Here is a 21,698-nt window from a genome sequence, read left to right on the forward strand (position 1 = left end):
TACAAGGTCAGCGGGGTCATCGATGCAGGTATGTTTTTCTATGGGGTTACTACTCCTCTGTCCCTCACATAGGCACATTTAGCCAGGCAGAGGGAGCTCATTGTGGGAGCAAACAGGCGCTGAATGCTCCTGTCGTCCACTCGTTCATCTGTCTCTTCACCTGTCCCGGGACAATGACCTCGGCCTGAAACTCAACCAGGGCTGCACCTGTGGATGAAGAGCTTCACTTCAGTTTTCTAACAACGATGTCATATATGCAGGGGAATTGAAATTATTATGACTACCATAAAACCATTATTTAATAATTGCGTGTAAATATTTACCCGCGACCCGGCACCGGATACGCGGAAGAAAATGGATGGATGTATATACTTGTAACACTACATTTATCCGGGCTTGGGTGGCACAAAAAGCTCACAGGATAAATCAGATTTTTTTCTTAAAAAGGAAGTGATTGTCAGGTCTGTCTCACACTAAAATATTTATTAATGATGTTATGTAATGATGTTATGTTGGTAGCGACTGTTTAAACTTATAAAAAATATACTAACTTGGTCCAAATCACCAGGAGTCCTGAGGGCCAACACTAATTGTTCTGAGGGCCACATTTCGCCCCTAGGCTATGGTCTGGACACCTTGAATTAAGGACTGTATTTAATTTTAGGATTGACTGGTGAATAGGGTATTAGGGAAATTATGAACTAATGTCATATGAACTTTATTACATGACATTCAACACTCTAAAACACTCTTTTCTTTCTTTCTTTCTTTCTTTCTTTCATTGAAATCAGTGCTCACTTTTTTCATATATGTATGGGACTAGTGTATCTTTTGATGTTTCCCTAAATCTCCCTGTGATTTTTGTTGGCCAGATGGTGATGAAACCTCTGCATACATCTGCTCAGGATCAGCCTGTCAGACTTTTTGTCATCACAATATTACCTGCAATTCCATTACACATAGAAGTACAGTTAATGAGCGATCAGTAGTATTCAGAATCAAACTCAAGACTGGACCTCTGAGTCAGGGGGCTTCCTTCAGTAGCTCATTGTCCTGACAAGATAAACCAGCACACATCTGCTTAGTGTCAGCTCCTCTGGCTCAGGCGTTCAGTTATGGACTAGTTAAAGGGTGTGCGTGGCAGTGAGGTGATTTAAACTCATAAGGCCACAGCTCTGCTTTTCCTCTTATGGAGAACTGCCCTTTAAAAACAGCAGCAGATAAAGATTTCAACTTCACTAACTAAGGCAGCTTTTGCATGCACCATTGCATTGCTGGTGTTGAGATAAGTGAACATAATGTAGGAGAAATACATTTGATGGCATAAGGTTAAGAGCTATAGACACTGTATGCAAGCTCAAATAGCTCAGTAGCCTATAAAACTATCATGCCCTTTATTTCCCCCTTCACAACAAGTGGACCTCTTGCACAACCTCCCTGGAGCATGGTACAACAGAACAGAGAGAAACTAGCATGGAGACATACAATGTTTTATCATCATTCTGCATGAATTTTCTCTTTTTGCAACTCAAACATCTGATATTTTTCAGCTCTTTAATACATTACTGTAGCATTCTGGTGTAAGGAAACACGCCAAATTTCTTCTGGTTCTTCAGTTTAATTTCTGAGCACAAGGGCTACTGTAGGCCATAAACACACATCAAAACAAGAGCAAAACAACAGCATTCAACTACATCAACTTGTTGTCATAGCAACCAAGTGTCACATATAAAAGCAGCTACATTAACAACAACAACAACAACAACACATAAACAGTTACAAGAACAACAAACGGTATCAACTCTTAACTAAACACAAAATATCAAATCATTACAATATTTTATCTGGAAAAAGTAATCTGCATACCACTTAGTTATCCATTACTAATATCTGTAATATAAGAGTACCACAGAATGCCTTTTTGCATGTTGAACTATGACCCCTTCTACTATTTCTATCATCACTGGATCTGTACTCCTGTTAGTAAGCTTCACACAGCCACATTTCCTCTCTAAATGGTGTGCATGCATTTCTTTGAATAGCAGCTGTACTATGGTGCACATTTCCCATGTATTGCTTAACATTGTCCACTCCACTACTGTAGGTGTGTGTATGTATGTGTTAGCTTTGGTTGTAACTCTGCTCCGGACAGTTTCATAAAGTGCAGTGCAGCCAGCAGGGCCACCGTAAATCACTTTTATTTGCTGTGTGTTGGGGGTCAGCTCTCTTGACACCCCCAGACCCTGACATGGCAAGGAATGGACTGGCTTTTGCTTTTGCTATTGCAGCTGTGTTGTTGTAGGCTGGCAGTAAAAGAGAGGTTTATTTTTGTGCAAACGTAGTTCACCTGAGGAAAATCAATGCTTTGTAAAACATTTTTACTATGTCCAGTTTGGTTGGTTTGGAAGTGGCACAAAACGTGATCCATCATATTATTCGATTTACTACAGTTGCTGTGGGATACTGACAGTAGATAGTAGTAGATAATAGACATGGACCAAACTGAGATCAGGATTGTGTCATCACACCTCAATAAACAGAATTCGATCTTTATGTTAATATACAATGGATTTTTAAATGTAAAATATTGGAGTTAGTGCTCATTCAGTAGTATTCCTACACTACAGTGAGTTGGGTGTATAAAGCAGTGATGTAACAGTTGAAGTTAATCCCCTGCTTTTTTGTTTAGAAGTTTAAATCGTTTTGGTAATGCAAACTCTATGGAAATTATTGCCTGTTTACAACAAATACAGGGGATTTTGAGAATAACTTTTGATGATGTTAGATGCACACTGACATAAAACTCTCTCATTCATTCCCTCCAACACATGCATGTCTTTAAACAGCAGCAAAAGCTCAGAAGGAAACCTAGTTGAACATCATATAAACACAATGCATAAAGATTAGGGGGATAGCCAAATGAACACTAATCACTGTGCCACTAGGGCATCCTAGCTTATCAGTGAAATGTCCCATGAATCACATAAAAGCTCTTTATCATTGGTGTAGCAAAAAAACAGTGCTTGACAAAAGATTTGTGCTTGTCCACACCGGAGAGAGCAGGTTAAATATGTGACACACTGTGGATATAAACAGTGTGAGGGAATGTTAACAAACTTCGAGCTGCCTCTCTGTCTTCTGCACACATTTCCTTAAATTTACTGTTTCACAGACTTCAGTCTCAGAAACAACCATTTCTGCTTTATGATCTAAATTTAAATATGTGATGTACAGGCGGTTCAAATTAGTATTTTGCTTATTTTGAGGGTGTGGTCTTCTGGATTCAGCACCAGAACAAGTGTGCTGGGTCTGGACAAAAAGAAAAGGTTTTTGGTGATTTTTAATATATACATATGCATATGCATATACATATACATATACATATACATATACATATACATATACATATACATATACATATACATATACATATACATATACATATACATACACCATGGGCTATGTGAAAGCAGTATGCCTCTTATAGTGTAGATTATTTTGATGAAGGTGTACATCACAGCAGGGTGCCTGAACTGGAGACAGGATGAACTGTAAATATAAAACTCCAATCAACCAGAAATCAGCCATGGTAATACTTCAGTGTAATGTCTGAATGATTGCATCAGGGGATTTTTTTGTCCTTTAACATAGAAAAAAATATATATATTATGACCTTTCTTTCTTTTTTTTAATTTTTTTTTTATGATCAGCCCCTCTGATCCCAAAACAACAGTTTCTACTACAGCCTCTGTAGCACCTGGTATTTCCCATCCAAGTAACCAGGCCCGGATTTGCTTAACTTTAGAGATTTAACAAGATCGGTCATTGACCAGGCAGGGCCACTAAAACTGGTTACAATTTTGGGTGATTAGAAACCAACAATACATTAAAGATACCATTTGCTGTAGAAAGTCATGAATACATTAGCTCTACACCAATTTGAACTTTATATGTGTGTGTTTTTTTCTCATAGTGACGTCAACTAATACTTCAAAATATCACCCGGGAGGTTGACTGTACCTCTCTCACCTTCTTCCATCAATACTGGTTTAGCTGCACATAAAAATGATGCGGTGATGCCCACACCTCTGCACATGTGTGCTTGTGTCCACAGTGAGACATTCAGCAGGGCTCCTAGGTCTGACAGCACCAGGACCTCCTCCCTCCTGTTTTCTGTGCACCTGCTCTGAGTCATCCACCCTGGAGGTCCACTGGAGCGCCCTGCACAGTCCAGTCCACAGACCACTCCTCAGGTCAACATGTGTGATAGTGTGAAAGTGTGTGATAGTTTTATCTTTATACAATCTGTTTATTAGTGTATGCTACATTTAACTGCCGTAGTTAATATATAATATAAACACAAATCTCTGCTCATTACCTCTACAATAAAGCTCTAATCCAATATTATGGGGGTAAATCACTGCTTTGTCACAATACGATGAACATGCTGAAAATATACAGCTTTACAATCATGGCACAACAGAGGAGATCAATATTAAATGATTTTTAGCTGATTAAAATAATGGCAATCTGAAATCATACATGGTTCAGCAATGTAAACTTTTTACAGCACTTTGATCTGAGGGTGCCTTATTAGTCATATCATCACTTAAATTTCATGCATTGTGAGCACGGCCCAGAAATATTCCGATAAACCGCTTCTAATCTTTTGGTGGACAAGCACGCTAACCACTGAACCACTATCATAACTGATACTGAATATCAAACTCAATGCATCAACTTTAACTGCAGCAGTGCTGTATCTGCTATAATGTAAAAAAAAATGGGATTGAGGTCTCTGCTTCTGTCTTACTTTGACAAATATATAAATAAAATATTCAAGTTGTGTTAATAAATTAGATCCCTCTGGCTGTGTATTATCACGTATGTGAAAGATTGCCTTTTTGTATCTGAACTGAAAATATTATTTCTGGATAAATGCAAAAATCCATGAATGGTGTGAGACTTGGCAAACTCTGTGGTTATGGCAGCACTTTGTGGTTAATGGTGTATGAAGATCTTTTGATCGCAGCATTTAGGCCTCCACCAGCACTGCTAAAGACCAGCTTCAAGAATGTGCTGAAGCAAATGGCTTCTTAATCACCTCCAAATTCCACATTTCTGAGGTGGCTGTATCTATGAAATAACTTTGAAATTGCTTCCCCTAAATTCAGGTAAATTAAATCTCTAAGTATTACCAAAAAGCCTCAGATTAAGATTAAAAACTTAAAACTTAATTTTAATGCTGGGTAAAACTAAAATAGCAGACTTACAGTTAAAAAATATTATTAAACAAGCATTCTTAAAGTTTCTTTGTTCTTTAATGATTTACAGTTCTTGTCCAATACAATGTATTTATCGGAGCAATAACTATTTTGATATATGAGTAACAGAGTTAAATATTTAAAAAAATCAAACAAATCTGAGTAAATCAGAATGTCTTAATAACGGGTCAACAGGTGCTGCCCAAATGCACAAGTCCTTTGGCTTCTATTATCATAAAAAGCTCGACTTAAATGCAGTCACTTAGCATAAATAGTGGAGTATCAGTAAATCTTGCCAGCAGGGTTGGAAGCGTGCGTTTTTATGCTTGAGTTATATTTCCATAAGAGCATAATGTCTTATCATGTTTCTTATCATACAGCACTGGTACGCAACAGTATATTCACACTTAAATGGACCTCTTACCAGGCACGAACACATTTACACTTCAAGTCAAGCAACTTAAGGGAAGAAAAACTGCAGGGGGAAAAACTCCTCCATGTACTTTTATTAGTAAATATTTTGCCCAGAGCTGTTCCCTTTGATTCTGTAGCCCACTGCAGAGGCCTGGGGTAAATTATTATGAACCATAAAGCAGGGGACGCAAAACCTGGCACAACACCAGACAGCTATTATAGTAGATTAATTTCTATTTAATTCACAAAATGTGTAGCAGATGTTTTGTGTATTTTAAGCGATAGTTCCTACAGATGCTGATGTTTCCCTCTCTCTTTCTCAAGTGAAAAACTACTCTTTATTCTGGTTTAGTTTATTTTTAAGCTTCAGGTTTTTCTCTGTCAGTAAATGTCAGAAAAATATCTTCACGCCACGACCAATCTATTCTATGTTATGGATTCCTCAAATGCTCAAACACAGTATTGAGAATCTATATGAGTTGAACCTGAAAGCCGTATCAGTGCATTCTAATAAGAAGATTTCAAAGAAAACCTCTATCCAAATGTTACTTTACATTTACAATCTTTTCTTTACACTATTATGTACTTTTCAGGGTAATCATCATAAAACTTCATGTTGCATTTATCTAATAACAAGTGATTTATTGCAAAAAAGTTACTTAATTTATTGCAAAAAAGTTACTTAATCCCTGACGCCGTGTTACTTATTGTTGAGGGGTTTATAATTCAGTGTCTATTTCTATAAACTTCATCTTACATGTACTATTGTACTATGAGAAAAATGCATTTACCGGTATATTTCAAAATGTACACTCTTAATCGTACCATAACATCCTTTATAGATACATAACAACCTTATGTTAAGCTGCTTACAGTAACACAATGGTTCTCAGTAATGCTGACCACATTAAACAGCTCAACACTGCTGTGACCACAACAATCCAAAGCTAACTGTTTATAGATAAATGACTGTTTCTGTGCTTCTGTGATGGAGACCATTGAAGTCCTTAATCAGGCTTTGATGGTGAAGCGTGAGCTCAATATTAACTACAACATGTGTGGTTTTATGGTTACTTGCCGTCGCAGTAGTTGGCGTGCTGTATTAAGTTTTGCCAGATGCCTCATGTTCAGATAGGGTCCTAATGACAGTAATAAACAGGTGCTCAGAAAGGATTTTTTACAATGAAAAAAACTTTGTTGTTCTATAACTGCAAACTGTGAGGTGTATGGGTGTTAAAAGACGGCAGCACATAAATGGTTTAAACCTGCTTCAGAAAAGATGTGTGCTTTTATTTGGTCAATCTTAGTGAGGTAAATGTATGTAATTGTATTTTGCAAAACTTGGTCAAAAAGTACAGGGGCATTAAGGACCCTGGCTCTATTTTATTTCAGTGTATTTTCTGACCATATGGTTTTAGATGTTTCAATGGCTGCTGTTTTTATAAGGCATGAGGTTGGGACCTGTACAAGTCAAAAATATAAAAAGTCTGTAAAGCTAGGGACGCATTACACGACTTTCATAGTCGTAAGAGATTCAGATTCATGTTGTGGAGGGTCTACACTACATGACTGGACTCTGCATGACTACAGAGAAACCGTGGGTCCACACTTAACAACTGTCAGTCATGAGAGAGCACACAGTACTTGACAAACAACTGAAGATAATGTCACCCAACAAAGTACAATTAATAATCCACAAAAACAGCTGTATAGTAATTAAACAGCGAATTGTAATCATCTAGGTTAATGTTATCTTGTTGTAGGTTGTTGCTGAATGATTTCTGCAGCCAGAGACAAATCTAAGCCTAGATCACTAGTAAATGTGTATTATCAAGTATTTGTTCATTTATTTGTAGTAGTAAGCATTGTTATAAGCGAACATGTGTGGGACCAGGTGTGTATTTTTGTGATTTTTCATTGGCTAAACAATGAGACCAAAGCGTTCAAAGTAGTGACGCTAGCAGTGAAACTATCTCACTGGGGATTCTCTAAAATGGATGTTAAAAGTGCTCACATTTGAAGAAGTTGGACATGTTTCTGTGTGGATCATTAGCCGCTCTTTGTCATTTCAGTGCTCCAAACAACATCACCCACATGAGAGGAGAGGAAAAGAGGAGGAGAGAAAAAGAGGAGGGGGGAGGGATTAACGCAGTGAGTGCATGGTTTATGTTTGCTAGCACTACTGCTCTAGATCCATGTTAAGCTCTAGCTGTAAGTGTAAAAATAGTGCACTTTCTATGTTATTAATCTGTTTTTTGGCAGTGATATTAAGTGAAAATAGTACAGTTTTAGTGCAGACGCTTTTGCCAAAGTCTTCTTTGCCCATTTTCATTGGCCGCTGGGCTCCATGTGCGGAGGAGGGCCAATAAACAGTTCACTCTAGAGGGGAGCGTCCAAAATCGGTCATAAAAATCAACTATGTTTGAATGACTGCGACTGGGGTCGAGTCGGTCCTTCTTCTGGTTCACAGTTTGCGATTCGAACGTGACTCAAGACATAATTGCTCTACACTTGACAGAAGCAGCAGCGACTGTTTTCAACTACTGATGACTGGTAGCTACTAAAAGTAATTGAAAATCAGAGAAAAATCAGGCCAAAAATCACATGGTGTGTCCCCACTTTAAGATGCTGTGCCATACAGGAGTCTAACCTAGCAATAAAGACTATAAAAAAGCCCTAAAGAAAAGGACCAATGGACCTCTCCCCCACTGGCCCAATTAGGATAGTAACACACAAACTGATTTTTTAAAGATTTCCCTATTGAAGTTTTTGCACGACCCCTAAACCTTTAATCATTTAGTTATGAAGGCAACTACACTGCATGATTGGCAAACATTTACATTGTCCAATTTTGACAATACTGACCACCCCTGCTTTCACATGTCCCACTTGTCACATCTTCTCTAAACAGTTACATGGGTTTTGTGCTGATTTTGAACCAAAAAAAATCCAAAGGGAGGACAACTGTGCAGGCTGCTTCCAAGCTAAAGTGAAAAGATGTGGACAGCCACAGATTCAACCCAAACCTCCACTGTGTGTTAGTTGTGGTGCTGTGGCTGGCTGCAGTGGCTTCATGCTTATTTGGATGTTTTGCCTGTGCATTGACATACCCTGCTCATGTTTGATGGTTGGATGAACATAAAAACACAGAGCTGCAAACTGTGAGAGAATTGTCTACTCACTCTGCATCCTGTGAGAACAACGTAATCGGACAGCGGTGGACAGACAGATGATCCACCAAACCAAACCTGTTGAAGGCTGACAATCCCATACTGAGAAGATGGAGAGGTGTGCTGAGTGGTAAACTGACTTGGTTTAAAAACACATTTCAAGTAGCTTTTTGTGTCCATTTCTAGGCATAACGCATGTCTCTGAGCATTTTGTCAGTTTCAAGCATCAACTCCATTCTATATAAATTATAGGTTTCTTTCCTCAGGTGAATGAATGTGAGAGTGAATTGTGTCTGTTGCAACCAAGTGGCCATTGTTAATGTTAAGACATGCTTTATGTCCCTGTAGGGAAATTTGTCCTCCACATTGAACGTATGATCCTTCACTGCAGCTGAAGCAACCTGGCAGGAGCAAAAATCTTTTCCAGATCTTGGGTTATGCTCATTGTCAGGAGTACTTGGAGAATTAGTCTGTAGATAAGTATTGTTAATGTCATTAGCAAAATCCGGCATGTTTGGTAGCAAAACATACATAGAGATCCATCAACCAAAATATAAAGAAGTAAATAAAAGAACTGCGAAAAACCGAATAAGCTGCTTGGTCACTACTGGTAAATAGACCTATCACACTATAATGTCAGAATACTTTTGAATGGTAAGTTTACTGTTTAGCGTGTTAAAATCTCCATTTGTTTAACATTAGGCTAACTGAAAATTCTATGATGTGTGATGACATAATAATGTTTAATGTTTAGGTCAATGAGGGAAGTTGAAGTACATCCAGAGGAAACCAAACACACAGGGAAAACATGCAAACTCAAACATGACCTTCTTGCAGAGATGCAGGATTGCTAACCATTCAAACTTGTTACTTAAAAATATGATTCTTTTACTGCATTGAAAAAGTATTGTAACTATTTTTCTTCCTCTTTTCACCTCTGTCCACAATGTGAGCTATAACACAACAACAAGTGCCAAAACTCACCTTTGATTTGAGCGTGTAACTCTAACCAGACTTGGAGCTTTGATTACGGTCCGAGCCAGACTAAACTCCTGCTGCAGCTGCTGGGGAAATATCCAGACACCCCAGAGATGACCCCACAATTATGAAAATGAAGTATTAATAGCTTTAAATTGCAGCCAAATGTGCATCATGCCGACATGCGGACACAGAGAAACCTGTTTGTTTTTCCTTTCCATTAAAATCATTAGCAGAGTTAGAAAATGTATTTGGAAGAGGTTCAGAGGTATTCCGGATATTTGTGTGAAGATGAATTTGTCCATAGAAAAATTCCATGACCAACATCTGAGCACTGCACCTCCTCAAAGATCCATATAGGCCATGTGTGTGTGCTTAATAATCGTGAAAGTCCATCATTGTCAATACACTATAAAATATACATCCGGGGATTAAACTGTCAAGATAGATTTCTGCAATGCATCAATTAGCTTTACACAGGTTCAGCCATGAATTTTAAACATAAATGTACTCATGTGTATCACTCACCAGAAATAGGCCTACCATTTAAGTCTCTTCTTACATACAGAGCATCTGGCAATGGCACGTTAAACTGTGCAGCCTACATTCTTTCTTCAGTTTTCAAAATCATCTGGTGATAGTCAGGGGATTCAATTTTCAAATATTTGTTGAACCAAAATTGTCAGTCGATCAGTTATGTTGTGTTTGACTTTGCTATAGAACTAGTCCAATACCATGGTGCCATTCCTTACAAGGGCAGAGGCCTTCCTTAACCTGAATGTGGCACAGTCAAAGCTCTATTATATGAATATTACAAATAATTCAACAGGGACCACCAGCCAAGAGCATAGATGAAGAAAGTTTAAACACCCCTGACATAAACCAAAGGAAACCAACAAACAAAACAGAAATGAAGTCAGTAATCTGAGTGAAAGTCTACTGATGTTAACCTGACAGTGATGTGACAGCAGTGAAGCTTACTGAACCATGAACCTCAAGGTGGACAGAGCGCTCGGTGAAATCATTTTTTTTTTTTTTTCCAAACCAAATCTGGAATTTCTGAAAAGTTTAAAATAACAGAAAAGAAATGTTCCTTGCTGTGCTACTAGTTAACATATCCCACTATTACTGTATTCCAGTTAAAGTTGCTTCCACAGTGTCTCATATTATTTTAATCATGCTATATTGTTAGCAGATGTCACATTATAGTGCCCTGTCCATTGATCTTTCATCAGTATGTGTTGGTGCAATCAATATCCTCATTACATCAGTGGCAGGGCTGGTCTGACAGAACCTTTTTCATGTAGGATTACTGTATTGTTTACTTTTGTCTGTCTACTTTTGTATTACATGATTGTAATAAAGATTCTCCTGGGTCATGAATTAACTTTACTCACAGGCTATCGCAAGAAGACACCATCTGATTTTAACAAGTCTCGCACAAGTTGAAGCTATAACTACCAGGCCTAATTAATTTTAAATCAATCTGAACCTGAAAATCAGAAAAAAAGGTAAACACATTTGTGCACTACATGGGAATGAATTTAAAGGTGCACTGTATGTAAGTTTCCTGGAGAGGAGTACACCACCTGCTTGTGTCCACGTGAAATGTTCCATTGTTTGGCATCATGCATTTATTCAATTCCTGGTGTAATGAGTGTGGTCGCCTCTCCGTAGATCTGCCCTCTAACTTGGTCTGATGGCTTCACCTGCTTGTCTCCATGTAATAGAGGGTTTAATGCCATATTGTGTCTATTCCAGGCAAAGTAATGACATCTCCATGAACACAAGCAAGTGGTGCACCCTTCAACCATAAAGTTACATAATGCCTCAACTGAATTACAGTGAAAATATTTAACATTACAAGGGAAATCATCGTGATAAATCGATGTATTGTATTGTAATGCAATCCACCTGTTGCTTTTCAGGGTATTACTGTAACATGTCTTAGACCAGTGAACCAGCAGAGCCTCAGATATCACAGAGCTTGCATACAGACTCACATGTAGAGTGTAAACACATGCTTCTGCACACGGCTGCTCTGCACGCTCTGGCCTATCGGACCTCAGTGCTATCGGCCCAGTGCTCCGGAGGGACCCTGTATCACACACAGGAGGCAGTGCTCTCAATCCCACTGTCAGGGATAATTGGGCAGCACAGGATTGATCTGCTGTGCCTCTGCTCTGTCCTGGATGGCCTCTGCTTAGAAATATAAATGTGCTGTGCCATTTAGAGTGAGCCACAATTAAGTCTGATCTGAAATAGATATAGAGTTTAAAATTTGCTTCACTTTGGTAAAATGGTTCCTTGGTGTAAAAATCTTTGAGTGATCAATTGAGCCAGGATAGGACCATTTTCATCTTCATATGATCAACCATATTTCAATACTTTTTAACTAATAACTTGAAAAAAAATGTCAGTCTAATCCCTGATGCTGTGTTTTGTGAAAATAGTTACAACCCAACCAACCCCCTCAACCCACCCCAAGCCCAGATGATTATTTTATTCCTGTTTTTTTGTCTCATGCTTTGCACCATGTTTGTTTATCCTTGTCTTGTCTGTATCTTTGTCTTCTTTGCATAATTTTTTATTTTTTTTTAAAGACAAGAAAATAGTTACAGAGGTTAATTTGAGCGAACTGCAGAGTAGACCTTAAGTCTGTGTGTCCAGTAGAGGGCATTACAGCTAAAAGTCCCCTAACAAATGTCCCACTCCCTTTCCCACAAAATATATCAGTTATCTGAGTTGCTTTTAAGGAAGATGTACTGTGGACCAAAGCCCAAAACCAAAACAAATTGCACTATTACATGTCTGGTTATATCAAAGGCATATGGGAGGTCGCAGTAAGTTGAGACATATAGGCATTATTCACAAAAAGCTATTCATGATAGGTTATAATCTCTGTTTTACTTCACATAGTCTGAATAATTCCTTTTGAGAAAGCTTACACATGAGCAGCTCAAAGGAAAGGATAGATGCTAAAAGAACAGTGGGTACAGGCAGGATGAAACTAGATTGGCATCATGAATCCTCAGTGCCATCCATCAAAAACAGTTTACAGTGTTTACAGTGTTTTTATGTTTTAATTATTGTTTGTCTTCCTTTCCTTTTTATAATTCACAAGTTGGCACAATAACAAACACTCCAGTCACTGTAAACTACATAGACCATCCAGAATAAACTTTTCCATAATTTAGACAAGAAAACTTTAAGAACATAGAAACAGTGTGCTTTAATACAAATTAACATGAATGTGTCCTGGATCTAAACACTGCTTTAGGGGCATATTTTCTGACAGTCTAATGAGTGCTATGAGTCTAATACAGAGCTGTAGTTTGGACAGGTAATGGGCTGCGGAAACACGACCACAGAAACTGCTGCTACGCCTGATCTGGTTACCTCAGTCCCAGTGCATGTGTGTGTGTATGTGTATATGTGCGTGCACATATAATTGTGTGTGTGTATGTGTGTGTGCGTGCATAACGACAATCTTACCACAACACAACACCAGGTTATGAGGTTAGAGAGCTGTTTGTTTGTTTGTGTAGCACATGGCCTTATGCAGGGCTCTCAGCTTGTGGTTCATTTAACACATGCATATTTACACAGCTGTAGGCTGATAGGAAAACTCTTGTGGTTTACGGAGGACAAGAATTTTTGTTGAGAAGAAGTTTAAGAGACTGTCATGTTACATTTGTATCAACTCTGGTCAATGAGAATTGTAATTACGCAAATCAAAATGTTGTTGGCAAAGCAACATTCACAAAAAAATAGAGAGTAATTACTTATCTATTGACCATCTATTGACACAGATGATAAACTATCTCATTAGGAATCTCATTGCCATTCTGTTTTGATGAGGTATGGTGGCCTCTGATGAATGATCAACGGAGGGAGTTGCAAATGTGTAAGACAAACGATACAAATAGGATATACTGCTAAATATAATTCTATTTTGTATTTATGAAGTTAACATCATTTTGTTATTATTTGGTTATACTATATGCAATAAACATACATAGATAATATACACAGCTATTTAGATTTAGTTGGGGTTTTTTTTTTGCTCTTTTCATCATACCCACTTAGGACACAGGTCTGTCCTTGACATTCCCCCTTTATGCCATATGACCCACCTCCTCAAACTCACCTCTTCTCAGCAGCCCAGTATTTGAACCAGCTCCCCCTGCACATTTACAAAGCCAATGGAGGCTCTGTTTCTAATCTGCCCACGACGGGCTGGCCCGGGACCCCACAGAGCAGTTTCCAGGGCCTGGACCCTCTGTGTGCAGCTTTAATTAGATTAAGGGAACAGTGGAAGGTGCTGCAGAGTTTGAATTGGGCATGGGGTTTTACAGACACTGGCCCTGCATGTGTTCAGGACAACAATCCACTTCACACAGAGAAGGCCAATGAGAAAGAGGAAAGTAATGAGATGCAATACAGAGAGGCTACTTAAATCTGGAGGTCACTGGCTTATCAGAATTTCAAACTAGTGGTACTTTTTTTTTTTTTTTTTTTTTTTTTTTTTAACTTAATTACCCCAAAAGTTAATTTCCCCCAAAACATAATTCATTTTAAGAATAAACAAACTCCAATCAAAATCATCTTCATGTTTGGTCAGTTTTATAGACTGACAATTAGGCTGCATTGGTTGTAGCAGTGAAAATGTTTTAAAAGGAAATTAAAATAATGGGGGAAAAAAAGCCTTAGTACAACCTATCACAATGTGCAGACCAGAGATTTTATATTGACCATGCAGAAGCATGTCTATATTTGAACCACCAACGTTGCAATTTGTAGACAACCCTTCAGCACCACTTTATTCCAGGAAGGACAAAGGCTTATCAGATGTGCAGATTAAAACATCTCTTTGATGGCTATTGAATGAAAAGAGCAGAACAAGTGTTTCGTGGTGGCCGTGTCCCAGGGCTACACTGCTGCCTCCTATACAGTCTGGTGTAGGACAGCAGATGCTCGTCTGTGCCACAGTCAAACTATTATCAGCCCGGCTCAGCTGCCTTTCATTAAAAAGCATTAGCTCATTGAATCACATACAAATCTGAACCAACAATTCGATATTGTGTTGGTATCATCTTCTGGCTATAACATGCCTCTCATATTTTCCTTGATCTTGGTTGTGCTGTAATGATACCTTTATAGTGAGATATTAGAAGTATTTTATGTCGCTCAAGCTAGATTTGATGAATTGAGATGGCTTGGAAAGACTGACAGAAATGTTTAAGTCAGACACTTTTACCAATTGAGAAACTCCACATACTGGGAAGACACACATGCATTTATGCAATAAAAAACATTACACATAAAATCCACATAGAGAGAAATCAGTCCAAACAATAGGTAACTCGGGTGTCATTCAGTTAATCATCCCCTTATCCTGGCTTGGGACTGTCACACAAATATCACTTCACTTATTTGTGTACATTAAGACTTAATTTCATCACAAACTGTTGATGCCATATGTGGCATTTGGCCTTTGTTACCTTGGTAACTTCTGAATAGTCACCACATACGCCGGAATAAATCCGGAAACGTCTTAATGATCACAGTGTGTTTGTACATTTCTGACATTTTCCAAGTATAACAGGGGTATCACTTTTCGTCCATCAGACATCAGTGGACCGCTGTCCTGTGTGAACTGTGTGTGTTTATCTTAACAGACTCCAGACTCTCTGAAGGGACAGTGGCCAAACATCTGCAGCTGGCACCAAGCAGCCACAGGTTTAAGGCAGACTGGATAATGTGTGCTAAAACTTAACCAAACCTTTGTACAGTCATTGGCCAGAATACTGACTGTTATGGAAGCAACAGGTGCCTTATTTGTCATCAACAATGCACATATTGTTTATTCATCTTTTCATTAGAATGACCAATATTGTTATGTATTGTACTATTGCATGAGGCTCATTGACAAGATATAAATTAAATCTAAACTGTTTCATTTTGATTTCTGCTTTGACACGCCGCTCTTTATCAACACTAACCTGTTGAGAACTCTTGCAGTTATGTGACCTGTTCCACTCAGGTTTCAGAGAACACAAATGGAGAAAAAAGGTTATCAGCTCATTAGAGTGAGCACATGCGACTGTTTTACTGTAGCCACAAAGCTGTTCCAGTTGGCGACTGCTTTGGAGTTAATGTTACCTAGTGTTTTTCTTTTCGAACTAACATTTTCATCTACACACATTGCACATCTACAGACTTTTTTCCACTGTCCACAGTGATCCACACTTCCTGTATGCACTGTATGTCTTGTCCAATGTAAGAATAAACAACATAATAAACACATTATCATAGGAATTATTGTTTCTACATTTTCTGTAAATTAACAGTCAAACTATTTGTTGTTAAGATATGTGTTTAAATAAATAAGATAAAGGGTAATTTTTTGTATATTATTGCTATTTATGTTTGTTACAGTGACCTTCATTGTTTAAGATCAGCAAATAAGACCAGATGTTACAGTACTGGTCATATTTGTATAGAGCTATATGCAGGTCTGACGACATTGTTTTGATATAGTTCTCTTTTTTGGTGGTAAAAACAGCAGGTTTGCATTTGAGCAGATGGACAGGAGTTGGCGGTGCTCCCTGGGGATGAAATCCACTCTGCCGTAGAGCCCAGTCCCTGTTTATCTTTGGGCTTTATTAGATGTTGATGTTGGCGCTGTGAGAGAACCACTTGTTTAAAAAAAAAAAAAAAAAAAAAAAAAAAACTTTTTTAAGGAAAAAGAGAAAATAGAGGGAGAAATCACTGGAGTGGGAGGAGAAGAAAGTGAGAGAAAGTTATATGACTGAGGTTTCTAGAATGAACATGGACAAATCTGGTTTTGCTTTATTCACAGTACACATCTATCTTAAACATACTAATCTATATATAGACATGCATAAACATATGAATGCACTCTGGACCTGCAGACCTTTCACTGCAGCACTTCACTTACCCGGGATCAGCATGTGTGAAGACAGGTCATTCCATGGGCTTGGGCAGCACACAAGGGTAAAAGTCAGTAATATATAATATACGTGTTGGCATGTTTGTGGCAGTATAACAGCATCAAAACCTGATGTGCCAAATCCAAACGTGTTCAGTTTCATTACAAATACCATAATCAAGGTTTCCAACAAACAACTGGGAGAGCTGTGAGAAAAAGTGTATATGTTTTGTCTTTTAAGATGCTTTTGTCAGATGTGAAGGAGAAAAAGTGAGATGATTGGAGGGTCAGGTGCACCTAAGGTACGATGATGACTCAGGGGAAAACACACTGAAGTCAATGGGCTGGGGCTCCAGCTGGCACCGCTCTGCTCAGAGCTGCCATGTTGTGTCAAACTGCTGTGATGTGGAGAGACCCCAGCAGAGTACACTGAACTCCAAAACCACAGCGAGATTTGGGGCAATGCCTCACCACTATGTGTGGACGGTGCTAAGACAAAATGCACATTTCACTCATATGAGATAGAGCATAGAGAGAGTGATGATGCACCAGCTGCATTTGAATTTGTATTTATCAAAAAACAATTGAAACAAACAAAGGAGAGAGTTACTCATTGTAACATGGACATGTTTAGCTCAGAGCTGAAGTCACAATTAGAGCCAATTTAAATAAAGGGGTCTCTCTTTCCGTTTCTTGCAGTTGACTGCTTTCCAACATTTTTAGTTACACCATGTTTTCTTTGAGTATATGTGTTTTTGTTCACGCCTCATACAGACCGGACCAATACAGACATGATCAGTTTAATATTAAATATGTCAAGTTTATTTAATAACATAAAGTTTGATTCGCAAGAGAGACATTTCAGCACAAGGGAAATAAGGTCTTTTCAATCCCTCACCCCTTGTCTTATCTGTCAGCCAAGGGTTATTTATGACTCAGTCCTAAAACCACATGGTTTATTTACCTGCTGTGAGACACTGTACCTTTGGGAAGAGTATTAATGAGGTGAGAAAGGCGATGGGCTGAGGGACATGCTTTGCTTTTAGAAGAAAAAAAAAAGGTCCATACCACATTCTTATACACAAGGTTTACTCCATTGTCACTACAAAATAGACACAAGTATGAGCAGAAACTATATTAATGACGTTTAGATGGCAAAAAGTGCTAGAGCACTCCTGTAGGAGTGCAGCTCCTATCAGCTGATACATCTTACCTGGTCTCACTGTGAAGAGACTCAAAGTTCAATGTTCTCCCTTCCAAATGTTGACTGTTATAGACTCCTTTCCATATTTATTCACCTTTTCTTGAGCACTTTAGCATTAGCTTACCTCGTGTGCGTTCAAGAAACAGCCTAGCCTAGCTGTCACCACCTTTACACAGAAGTTGCACCCTTCTGTTAACTATGTGGACTAGCTCTCTGTGGCTGGTACTCCTCTGGTTTGTCCTGTCGTTTATCCACCATCCATCAATAACTCTGTTCCAGTACTCTGCCTCCAAGTTTAAGCTCCATATACACCCACAGAATGCACCCGCGCCTGCTCTGCTCTACCATCTGGACATTCTCTACTTGCCTTACTGTAGACCCATTGGCCAGGGCTCATATCGAAACTTCCAGTACGCTATTACTTCTCTGATTTAATCAGCTCAAAGGAAGGAAATTCCAAAGCCCTCTTTTCTCTCATCACTAACGTCACTAAACCTCCTGACTCTTTTCCATCTCATCTCTATTCTTCAGATTTCTGTGACACCTTTGTCAATTTTTTTTTAAATACAAAAATCCATCTTACTCACCCGCAGCTAACCCCTTCCTTTGCTCTAACTACACCGGCCTCTACATCTTCTGTGACTTCCACCCACTTCTCATCATTTATCCTGCCTTCTGTCAATCAAATCTCTACCCTTATCCAAAAATCCAAAACCTCATGTCAACTTGACTCACTCCCCACAGCCCTTGCCAAAGCCACCCTTTCATCTCAGGCTGCTCTAATCACCCTTATAATCCATGCCACCCTCACCTCTGGAACTGTTCCCTCTCCTCTCAAAACTGCTGCTGTCACTCCTATTCTCAAGAAACCTGGTTTAGTTCTTACTGACCTCAATAACTTCCACCCCATCTTTAACCTTCCATTTATCTCAAAAATCTTTGAAAAAAAACTGTTTCCGCTCAACTCCATTTTTTTCTGTCCTCTAATAACCTGTATGAACATTCTCAAAATTACTAATGATCTTCTTTTCGCTGCTGAGTCTGGTCCATTATTCATCCTCCTCCTGATTGATCTAAGTGTGGCCTTCGACACCATCTCCCATTCCATCCTTCTTGACCAACTCGCTTTTATTGGACTCGATGGCACAGCCGTCTCTTGGTTTCACTCCTATCTTTCCGACCACACCAAGATGATTCAACTCAAGTCTGTCACCTCTCAACCAGTCTCCATCACCAACCGTGTTCCCCAGGGTTTCAGGGTTTTATTCTCGGTCCCCTGCTGTTCATCCTTGATCCCATTTTCCGGAAACACCACATCCACTTCCACAGCTAAGCAGATGACACCCAGCTCTACATCTCCAGTAAACACTACACTCCCACCTTTATCAACTGCCTTAATGAAATTAAATCCTGGAAATTTAGTTTCTTCGAACTACCTCAGAGTTTGAGGAAACTGTCCCATTGACAGCTCCTCCATTTCCCCTTCCCTCAAGTTGACAGTCTCAGTGTGATCTTTGATATCGCTCTCTCTTTTCATATTAACATCACTCACTCTGCCTACTTTCACCTCCACAACATCCACTGCCTCTGCCCTTGCTTCACAATTCACTGCCATTCTTGTTCACAGCATTGTCACCTCCTGTCAGGATTATTGCAATTCCCTTATGTTTGGTCTACCACAAAAACTCTCCCTAAACTTCAACAGCTCTGGCTCCCTATCACGCACCAAATTCAATACAAAATCCTGCTCCTCACATTCAAAGCCCTCCGCAACCTCACACCTCGATGTCTGTCTGAGTTCCTACACATTGCCATACCTGCCCGCTCCCTCCGCCCCTCCTCATTCTCTCCAGCTCTCTGTGCCCTCTGCCTGCCTCATTACCATGGGGAGCAGAGCCTTCAGCCTCTCAGCTCCTCAGCTCTGGCACACCCTCCCTACTGACCTCTGCATCACTGACTCACTCCCCCATTTCAAATCTTAACTCAAAACTCATGTGTTTCGACTGGCCTTTTCACTCCACCACACCACCAGATCATACTTGTGCTGTCCTGTATATTTCAAACTTTTATATATAATGCTTTTTTAGTTGTCTATTGTTGTAAGGTGACATTGAGTGTCCAGAAAGGAAATAAAATGTATTATTGTTATCATTGTTATTATTACTTTTGTCAGTGATACAACCAAACACCCTCACCATCAAAATTTCTGCAGTTGTAAAGCCATCTGCTAGACTACCCACGTAGAGACAAGAAGCTCCACATAATGCTATATGACTTTCAAATGTAGCTTACTTATCTGATGAAGAGTAGCTTGCACAAGGCCTCCCCCACAATGAGGAAATCTCTCACAAAGATACAGGCCGCTCCTGTCTTCATCCTTTATCCTCATGACGCAAAGATCATACCAGTGTTTAGGCTTCAACAGTAACTCTCTCCACTTTTCTTGCATATTTTGGCTTTACACAACATTTTATATAATAATGGATCTTGTGGTTATAAAGTGGTGATATTTTATAATATTTAACCTCCAATGAACAAGTAAAGTATAAAAAACTCATTAAATTTGTGTTTTACTTGAAATAGTATCTTGTCTGTTGGAGTCCCAGACTGCAATTAGCTTAAATTGCTATTAAAGTTCTTGTTCCTGTGTGGTTGCCCTGTTAGCTGTAGCTGTAGGGCTTCTATGTGAGGTACTGTCTGAGGAGGTGTCCATGCTACTGTGTAACTATCACAGTCAGTAGCATCATGGGGAGACAGACAATATGTCCGACTACCACTGAGAAAGCATGATGGAGCTAGCTTCGGGCGAGTTGACTGGTCTAGTAAACACTTATGGAAGCATGGTCATTAAGTGCAGTTAGCAGCCCACCCTGGAGATCTTACCTTTGCATAATATTGTTGATGTGTGTCAAGGTGGAGGGAATTTATTGCAAACTCTAAAATGCCATTAACCTCCTATAGCATAATTGCCTATATGTATTTTTTCAAGTCTTCTGGGAAAACAGAAAAAGAAACTGTCAAGGAGATTACTTTAGCAATTTGCGTTGTCAGTATTCTATGGTGAAAAGCTGTAGCCAGTTATTGTGCTCATGACAAACTCAATAATACAAATGAGATACACTTGAATAAAATAAATTGCTTAAGTGCAGTGCACTTAATAAGGAGGAAAATGAGAGAAGACAACATATAGCAATATAGCATTATTAAATATTTTATATAATTATATATTTTAGTCAATGCAAAGATGTCCACAGTATTGTGTGTGTATGTGGGCGTATCATGTCAGACTCTTAGTTAGCTCTGTGTCTCCAAAGGTTACGAGAAGAGCCGCCCTGGAATCCTGTCTCTCGTGTGTGAGTGCAAATCCCACACCGCACTCATATACACACATCTCTGTATGGGACGTCCTGTGGTCCAATCTTCATTACCCCAGACCCCCCGAGGACCACTGAGAGGGGAGGGGGCAGACTCAGCTACTCCCTCTATCCGGAGTCCTGGGGTTACATGGGAATTTACACCTAAATCCTGGGAGCAGACAGGAATCACACTTCTCTGCACCCCTATTGTTGCTATAGTGGAGATGGGAGGAGCAGTCCTGTCTACTAAGCAGAATTAACTGGGTTTGGAGATCACTCTCAATAGGTTTTGTATGCATATATATTTGTATTAAAATATAATGTTTAGGTGAAACATATATAGAGTTGACAGAATGA

General features: G+C 39.1%; 1 long non-coding RNA gene across 1 annotated transcript in view; it reads right to left on the reverse strand.

Annotated features, from left to right (window-relative positions):
- The window catches only part of LOC129456972 (uncharacterized), a 76,211-nt gene continuing 54,513 nt past the window's right edge, over positions 1-21,698 (reverse strand). Inside the window, exon 3 of the long non-coding RNA XR_008649020.1 lies at positions 1-207. This is a non-coding gene — a long non-coding RNA (uncharacterized LOC129456972). The remainder of the gene's footprint in view (positions 208-21,698) is intronic.

Source organism: Periophthalmus magnuspinnatus, chromosome 16, assembly GCF_009829125.3.
Source record: "Periophthalmus magnuspinnatus isolate fPerMag1 chromosome 16, fPerMag1.2.pri, whole genome shotgun sequence".
NCBI classification, from domain to species: domain Eukaryota; kingdom Metazoa; phylum Chordata; class Actinopteri; order Gobiiformes; family Gobiidae; genus Periophthalmus; species Periophthalmus magnuspinnatus.